The sequence below is a fragment of the Benincasa hispida genome, chromosome 11, assembly GCF_009727055.1.
Source record: "Benincasa hispida cultivar B227 chromosome 11, ASM972705v1, whole genome shotgun sequence".
Lineage (NCBI taxonomy): Eukaryota > Viridiplantae > Streptophyta > Magnoliopsida > Cucurbitales > Cucurbitaceae > Benincasa > Benincasa hispida.
Window position 1 is genome coordinate 81,965,065 of NC_052359.1, and position 9,704 is coordinate 81,974,768.

At 34.0% G+C, this 9,704-nt stretch overlaps 1 long non-coding RNA gene across 14 annotated transcripts; it reads left to right on the plus strand.

Annotated features, from left to right (window-relative positions):
- The first annotated feature begins 840 nt into the window (after positions 1-840).
- On the plus strand, positions 841-6,532 carry LOC120090050. 14 transcript variants are annotated; one of them, XR_005485382.1, is made up of 10 exons: positions 846-991; positions 1,640-4,347; positions 4,421-4,577; positions 4,650-4,788; positions 4,995-5,153; positions 5,472-5,540; positions 5,622-5,693; positions 5,837-5,974; positions 6,213-6,346; positions 6,467-6,532. It is a non-coding gene; the product is annotated as an uncharacterized LOC120090050 (long non-coding RNA). The 14 variants fall into 14 exon arrangements; XR_005485388.1 differs by having other exon boundaries at positions 5,622-5,681; XR_005485393.1 differs by lacking the exon at positions 5,837-5,974 and having other exon boundaries at positions 1,640-2,191; positions 4,294-4,347; positions 4,408-4,577.
- The last annotated feature ends 3,172 nt before the right edge of the window (positions 6,533-9,704 follow it).

Here is a 9,704-nt window from a genome sequence, read left to right on the forward strand (position 1 = left end):
CGACACCAATGGCCTGTTTTTAGACTCACAGCCAAATTAGTCTAAAAAATGGTGACTCAAATTATTATTTAAATTTAAATTTATATAAATTATTTAAATCGCTTTTGTACATAGGTGTGTAATCGGTCTGCAATTATCATCGCCGTTTATAAGAACCTACATTTGAGGCAAAAATGATGGAGATAGTATGTTCCTGAAGTGGACTAACCACCCACCGGCCACAGCGGTTAGCTGAAGATTGGAAAGCTCGGATATATCACTGTGAGAGAAATGACTATAATATCCCATTAACTCATAAGGATTACGTTGGGTAATCAAAGTAGGCGGGGTAGCCGGAGGAGTAAGACCCTGATTCGTAGTCTCAAAAGAGTTGATACGATAGATATATGCAATAGTCGTTCCAATCAAGGCCATTCAAGAGAATCTGGGTGACATCATCAATAGTTATCATTTGAAGATCTTACCAAGCGTGCTTGAAGATATTGCAGACATATCTCATCTATCTTTATTACTTTATTTACTTTATCGCTTTTATTCTATTCCCATTATGATGAGATAAGATCAAGTTGGGGTCCTGTCCCACTGACAAATCTTATCGTAAGTTGGGGTCCTGTCCCACCAACAAATCTTATCGTAATCTTTTCTTTTTCAAAAAGAAAGATTCCAAAAGATAATTTGTCAGTCGGGGTCCTGTCCTATCTGCCACATTTGGAATTTCTCAATTATGTAATTTATTTGTTGAGACACGTGTCAAAATCTTATCGGAATTGTTAGTAGGAAGAGGCCTAGTAACAATTCTATAAGTAGCACTCGAACTCTCGGAATTGCTAGTACTTGTAGGGAACGGGTATCTTCAATGTCAAGTTGTGCCCATCATTCTTTATGACAGATAAAGATGGGTTTAGGTTGACGCTAGCTTCAAAAGCGTCATGAAAAGTCTACTTTTTCTAATGATTTTGTTGACGAACGAAAAAGTACGTCAATAATTCAGGTATTGATTATGAATTGTTTTTAAATTATTCCTAACAAATGTTTCTGAAAATATAATTGGATAACTGCCTTCTTATGAAAAAAAAAACTTTTTTTTTCAGAACATCATTCTAAATCTGAATATGTTTTTGTTTTAAAAAAATAATTGATATTATGATATCTTCACAGCTAACAAATTTGTGATTTTCTTAAAAAATAAAATAAAATGAAATTTGTAAAAAGAGGTTTTTGATACCATTGAAATGTTTAACTCACTACTTGATCAATATTTATATTAGAAATTTTCTTTTATATATTTGACATTTTTTGGTTGCCAAATTGAGAAATAAAATTAACATTTCATATCAATATAAGAACTTTGATTTATTAAAATATAGATAGACATGTGAATATGTTAGTGAATATATCCAAGTCTATATTTTATATCTCTATAGTCGGTGAAATAATAAATTTAAAATTTGTCATGTCTACTTTAACTTAGGGGTGCATTTGTGACAAAATTTAGACATTCATGACAAATTGAATGTTGTCAAAAATTCGTTTACTGCTAAATTTAACTGTCTGCTAGCTCACGTACTTAAAGGTAGATATTTTCAAAATGGTGATTTCCTCAAGACTTCTCTGAGAAATAACCTCTTTGTTCCTGAAGGGTTAAAGGTAGAGAATTGGGAATGGTGCTTATATATACATCCACAGGGACCCCTGGTTGAAGGATGCTAGCCCTAAAACTCCTTTTTGCTTGAACAAAAACATGCAGTCCAAACATGTTCCTTGATCTCAAGGGGAATTGGAATTGTTCTTTAATTAGCGAATCCTTTCTCCCTATTGATGCCAAGACCATTATGAGCATGCCAAGGATGGATTGTAGGGGAGCTGATGAGGTTATCTGGGGCTTGGAGTCGAAAGGTTGCTTTTCGGTTAAGAATGTTTATAATTTAGCGGTTAGTGAGAAGGTTGCGATGCTTGTATCTGGATTGGATTCTCTTAGGTCTAAGCCCCTTTGGAATTCGGTCTGGAAGCTTAAGGTGCTGCCTAAAGGGAAGTGTTGTGTGGAAAACAATCAACAATTATCATTCCTACCTTGGTAATATTATTAAGAAAGGTGTTATTACTAATCCTCTTTGTTTGTTTTGCAGGAAGTATGTGGAGTATTTGAGTCATGTGTTCTGGGAATGCAAATTCATGGGCGTTTGGCGCGCAGGTTTAAAATCAAAAGCCTAGATGCTTATTTGAGAGGGTTTTGATGTCTGGGAATCACAAATGACTATGTTTAGGGGGCAGGGATTGAATGCTTGAGTTTTTGAAGCCTGTGTTTTGAAAGAACCTGTGAAGGCTCCGCAATGGAAGCGGGGATCGTTCCCAATTTTTGTTTTCACAGAACTTTAATTTACAGAACAAAGACAAGAAAAATTATGCATTAAACATTAAATTTACAACATGCTTAGGGGAGAATTAGGAAAGAAAAGAACGCCTACCTTTGAAGAAATTACAGTCTTCACGAATTCCCTCAATCTGAATCACAAACTCTTCGTTCTGGATCTTGATCTTCCAAAAAGAAAATCCCAAATAGTCACCACAAATTGGAACCTCTTGTATTCTCCTTAGGAGTTGAGAATTAGCAGGAGGTGTGGGCTCTGCTAAGTTATTTGGAAAGATAGAGGAGAGGATTTGAGAGGAAGAAGAAGAAAAACCCTTGATCTTAGGGTGAAAAGCCAGAGAGAGATGCTTGTTTTCTTCTTTCTCTACGTAAAAAATGTAAGCAAGAAGAACCAACGTCTCATAACCCTTTCAACACCACCAATGATGGCACTAGAAAAAATTCGGGCTTTAATGTCGGTTGAAAAAAGTGAAATCGAATGTATAATGTCGGTTTTTTTTAAAAAAAACAAAACGGATCTTTAATGTCGGTTTTAAACCGACATTGAAGATAGGCTTTAATGTCGGTTTAACCGACATTAAAGGTGTAATTTTTTTTTCCTTATTTTATTAAATAATATAACCCTAAATCGTGGCTCCTTCTCTTTTTTACCTTTTGCGCCGACATTAAATAATATAACCTTAAATCGCCGTCGCTTCTTATCTTCGTTATCAGCTTTCTTCCCTCGCCATCTGTTGATCGTTCTTCACGCCGTTTGTCGATCATTCACGCGATTTAGGTATTTTGATATTTTTCTTTAAAACTTCGTGGATAGATATCATCTTTGTTAGCTTTAAGAGTGTTTCACTTCATTATATGTTGATATAGATGTTGTCCTTCTAATTTTTAAAGCTAATTGATAAAGACGAGATATCTATTTTTTTCTCCTTTGAAATGATGTTATAAGATAAGGAAAAGAGAAAGAAGGGGAAAAAAGGTGAAGAGTGTCCTAAGTAAAGAATCTACTGCAATCAATTAAGAAGAGAATTTATCATGGCTCAGCTTATTCTCTATTTCTCTCTCTAGTCAAAAAGTATTTCCCACAAAATAAATTTGGATTCAAATCAATTCCCCCCCCCCAACACACACACAAACAAAACCAATTTCCATTCAGATTTGAATTGAATGGTTCAAAATCACTATCATTATGAAATGAGAATACACACAACCAAAAGAAAAGTTTATGCAACTTTAATAAGACTATTTCAGAGGAGGAGATCGTAGACAGGTCCAATCCATTGAAACAAACACCATTTTCCACTTCTAGAGTCTATTTGTTGTGTGCTAGCATGTTTCAGGCTTCTATTGTAATTTATATATTATTTATGGCTACATATTGATCATCTTGAATCATGTGTTTTGGCTAAATAATAGCATGTTGTGATGTCATGTAGTAATGTAATAGCTTACGTGTGAATGAGTTATTAAGTGATATGGTGCATATGACTTTGTTGATAGTTTGGTTGTGCATATGATTATGTTGGAGGCATGTTGTTATTTTATGTATTTTGACATGAGATATGGTTTAGGATTATATGGTAGAAATCATGCATTGGTGAGATTTTGTGAGAAGAGGGTTGAAAACCTTGTGAACTTGTAAAGAAAATGTCTCAATGTTGGAGGCATGTTGTTACTTTATGTGTTTTGGCATGAAATTTTTGTTCTTATGTTTACGCCTCTCAACTGTTTGTGTAAATGTCTCAATGAAAGCCAGCTATGATTTCACTCCAATATGTCTCTCTGCTCCTAGATTTTGGCCTTTTTATGTGACTATGGCCTTTGAAATTCGATTTGATTAATGGTTTTGTTGTATATGATACATTTGTTGAATTACTTGAAGTTTTAATGCATAATTACTTGCTACCTTTTGTGATAACATCCTTAAGAAAGGTAGGAATGAGAAGTGGAGTGATGAAACAATTAAGGAGACACTTGAGAAGGTAATTTTTACTGTGATTTGGTGTATCTCATTTGGATGTGTTTTTACTGTGTACTGGAAGTTTGTTGATGTAGTTGGGAGAAATCTAGCAATTTGGATGTGGGTAGTTGTTAGCCTAAGCATATTGGAAAATAATAAGTGTTATCTCCTGGACTGTGGTGCTGAAATATTTGTTTGGGTTGGAAGAGTGACACAGTAGAGGAGCGAAAAGCAACAATTCAAGTAGCTGAGGTAACCTTCTGTGCAAAATTTCAAGTAATTAAAGTTATGGACAGGATTTATCAAACAATACTTTATATTCAGGAATTTATTGCCAGCCAGAATAGGCCAAAGGAAACTCGTGTGACTCGGATTATACAAGGCTATGAAACACATTCTTTTAAGTCCAACTTCGAGTCCTAGCCAGTTGGATCAGTGACTACAGGTGCTGAGGAAGGAAGAGGTAAGTAGCTGGTAGTTGCCATATCTAATTGATAAAATGAGTTTTTTATTCTGCTTGCTTTAATTATTATTCAAAATGGTACTCTTTTTGTAAACAACTCTATTGCTGTTTACAAAACTCCATCATTCTATTGCTGTTTTGTAAACAGCTCTATTGTTGTTTACAAAACTCCATCATTCGGGGTCTTGATGGTTTTCATTCTCTAGGTATGGCGAATCAATGGCAGTGCCAAAACTCCATTGTTTGTAGAGGATATTGGTAAATTTTATAGTGGAGACTGCTACATCATTCTTTACACCTACCACTCTGGTGAGAGGAAAGAAGATTATTTCTTGTGCTCTTGGTTTGAAAAGGATAGAATCGAGGTTAGTTAGCATTTAGGGTTTATTTTGAGAAAATCTAACTATTGTAAGTTACATACTTAAACTTGGAATGTGGTGGTACACTTGCCAATTCAGTTGAGTAACTAGTGCTGATTCCCTAAGAAAGGGAATAATGGAAGATGGTTTCCTTGATCTAATGAAAGTACTTTTGATTCCTGTAAAAGAATAATTGCTTGTAAACAAGTGTAGGGATGTTTTCTCATTCCTTACATTTTCATATCATGACATATTTAAGTGCATTTGTACATAAACATATGTGTTTATTGCTGTTAAACTATTTTCTATTATTTCAAACCTCAGGAAGATCAAAAGATGGCTACACGGTTGACGAATACAATGTCCAACTCGTTGAAAGGGAGATCTGTTTAGGTACCATAAACAAAAAGTATACGTGATAAATAGTTTCTATCTTTGGGAATTTCCTTATCATATGCTTTTTTCTTTTGGCAGACTCGTATATTTCAAGGCAAAGAGCCACCCCAATTTATTGACCTCTTTCAACCTTTTGTGGTACTCAAAGTGGTAGTCTTATAAAGCTTCTTTCTTAACTCATCGCTTTTGATTAGAATCATGTTGTAGTTTATTTTACAAGGTTCTGATGTGAAACTGAGAGGGTCCTTGAGAGACACAAATAACCATCATTTTCTTAATGAATTCTGGTGTAGGGTGGCTTGAGCTTTAGTTACAAGAAACTCATAGCAGATAAAGCTTTGGCTAATGAAACTTACACAGAAGATTCTGTTGCCCTTATTAGGATATCACAAACATCCATTCACAACAATAAAGCAATGCAAATTGAAGTTGTATGTAGTAGTGATTTTGATAATTTTCTTTCTATGTTAAGTGTGATTCATGCTTTTTAAAATGTCTTTCAATCTCGCCTCTTGAGGTTTGAAATATATGTGTGCATACATATTCAAGCTGACTGGAAATAATGTTATAACATTGTCATTGGGTCATGTTTCTTGTTTATGCTCAAAGCCTGTACTAATTTGAGCCATTCCAAGTCTTATGGTAACGTCTCAACTTATGATTATTTAGGTTGCAACCTCATGGAACTCTACTGAGTGTTTTGTCCTGCAATCCGGCTCTTCTGTTTTCTCTTGGCATGGAAACCAAAGTACATTCGAGCAGAACAGTTAGCTGGCAAAAGTTGCAGAGTTTCTAAGGCTAAGGTCTCAAACATTTTATCCATTTCTATATATATATATATATATTTGAATGGATTCAATCTTCCGTTGCATGTGTTACGCTTACGCCCAAACATTTATTGTTTGTGATCCTTTGAACAACAGTGCTCAGACAAAGATGCCTATAACCAGACACTGCTGAAGTTGGGGGGTCTGTTCAAGAAGAATTATGAAGGGATCCATACTTACCAAGTGGAGAGAGACAATAAACTCATAATGTTTGTAAAATCATAATCTTTGTATTATTTGTAATTTGTGTTTTCAAAGCCTGAATTATTGTACGCCTTTTAAATTATAATTCTATAGCAGAATTTACAGATTAAATGTAATAGATTTACAATCCATACATGAATAATATGTCATAGCCATAGCGTTCGATGATGATGTGTCATGTTATACTTTTTTACCGAAAAAATGGATTTGGCAAGGAAACTTTAAAAAATGGATAATAATTGATAAAACGGACAGATTCGGCTTCAATTCGGTTAAGAATTAAAAAAAAAAAGACAAGCTTTAATGCCGGTTGCAACCATCAGGTTTTAATCACTAAAGACCTTTAATGTCAGTTACAACCGACATTGAAGGCTGTGTTATTGAAGCCCTTTAATGTCAGTTTAAAACTGACATTAAAGGCAATCAACATTAAAGGGCTTTAATAACACTATCTTTAATGTCAGTTGCCAACCGACATTAAAGCCCGAATTTCTTCTAGTGTGGAGAGGAAAAGCAGAGAGGGAGTTATTAATAACTCCCTCATTTAATTTAATTCAAAATTAAATTAAATATAATATATAAATATATATAAATATATATAATATAATAACTAACTTACTATATATATTTATATTTATATTATATCAAATATAACATATAACCTATAACTTTTTATATTGTATCAAATACAATATAACCTATAGTTTGTATTTTTCTCAATTAATCATGGTATTTAGTATAAATCATATTTACACTAAATTATATGAATCTCATCCATATAATTAATATTTGAATCATATTCAAATATTTAATTCCTCTCAAAATAAACTTTATGTTATAATGTATCAAATACATTATATTAATTATATCATGTATAATTAATTTAATTAATTATATTATATATAATTAATTCCCTCATTTAATTTGAGCAATTCAAATTTATCCAAAATTAATTCTCAATAATCTCTGTTGAGCTACAGAGGGGACCTTATGGACCTGTAGATTGAAGCTTCAATGGTACTTGGATAATTAATTAAACTTTTTAATTAAATTACCCAACATCCATTAATTTTTTATCACTCCACTAAAGACCTGCAGCTGCACTCTTCGCACTACAAATATATTTCTATGTCCATTTGATATAACCATGCAACAGTGCGATGACCCTTCACAAATTGCTTGTAAATACAGTTGGGTCAAAATTATCGTTTTGCTCTTATAGTTAAATTTAACTCCTTAAGTACCACTAGTCCCTCTAATGAACAATAAATCATAGTCCAACTATGACCAAGTCCCTCTCGGGACAAGATAGGGTGTAGCCACATTGTTCAAACCTTGGAATCAGCCCTTAAGGGAGCAATTTATCTACTTATCCCGACATTAGGGAATGAATGAATACCGTCTTGTGTAACTGTGTTCCTAGCTCCCCAATCAGATGAATCCCTAAAATGGTAGGTATATTAAGATGACAATCTAGCCACTCTCACCCATACAAATTAAAGGATTGCCTTCATAGGCAAGAGTTCACAACTCACTCAGGATTCAGGTTATGTCACCTATAGTCATCCTGGTGAAATGTAAGTCTCTATTATTAACGGTGTTATATAATGAGACTAGTCATTTCGTGGTCTAGTCTTATACAAACTCTTTGTATAGGATACCTTCGCTCACATGTCTCCACAAATGATCAGGATCAGATTATTTGTAGCACTTTACAACACTTGTAACATCTACAAAGCGGGTCGTATTCGTAGTGTCACTTGGATAAGGTACCCAACCTTATCCATCTACTACAGACTGTTTAGGTTACCATTTAAACATGATCCACCTGTATATCTCTACATACATGTTTAAATTACATAAAATAACCTAGGATCTTAGTTTATTGGATTGAATGTATGCTCATAAAATAACAATTATTTTAGTAATAACAATTTGTTTATACAATGTTTACAAATTATGAGAATACTAAAAAGATTTAGGACACCAATCTCAACAATCTCCTACTTATCCTAAATCTTAGGGAGCTTAATGTACAATACAAATAAAGTGCAAAATACAATAAACTACAACATAACTATACCCCAATAACATCTTCCACTTGCCGTGGATAATATGTTACATATCCTATAGACCCAGACTTTCTAGATGTCTCTCAAACACTTTAGCCATGAGAGCCTTTGTAAACGGATCATAACCGCTGTGCTCCGAAGCAATCTTCATGAAAATCACGTCACCTCGATGCACAATCTCTCGAATCAAGTGATATTTTCCCTCAATGTGTTTTCCTCTTCTATAACTCCTAGGTTCCTTAGAAATTTCCATAGCACCATTATTATCAAAATAAAGTATGATGGATAAAGACATATTTGGAATAATTTCCAAATCAGTAGGAACTTCTAAAGCCAAACGACCTCTTTAGCAGCTTTATAAATAACTACGTATTCAGCTTCCACAATGGAGTCTGCAATGCATCTTTGCTTGATGCTTTGCCAAACTATAGCTCCTCCATTCAGAGTAAAAACTGACCCTAATGTGGATTTTCGAGAATCCCGATCAGTGTGAAAGTCAGAGTCCATGTATCCTATAAGTATTAAATTCTTATCTTCATACATAAACATATTGTCCCTTATTCTCTGAAGGTACTTGAGGATTGTTTTGACCGCTGTCCAGTGATCTAATCTTGGATTAGATTGATATCGACTGGCAATCCCTACTGTATAGCAAATGTCAGGTCTGGTACATAACATTATACGTAAGCTACCAATAGCCTAGGAAATTCGTCTCATTACCTCAAACTCTTGAGGGTTTTTAGGACACTACTCCTTCGAAAATACAATTCCATGCCTGAAAGATAATAAACCCTTATTGGAATTGTGCATCGAATATCTAACAAGCATTTTATCAATATACGATTCCTGAGACAAGGCCAACCTTTTGTTCTTACGATTCCTGATGATCTAGATCCCTAGAACAAACTACGCCTCTCCTAAATCTTTCATTTGAAATTGGGCGGCCAACCATTTCTTTACATCAGTTAGAAAACCTACATCATTCTCAATGAGTAGGATATCATCCACATATAGCGCGAAGAAAGCTACTGAGCTATTGATGATATTTTTGTAAACAC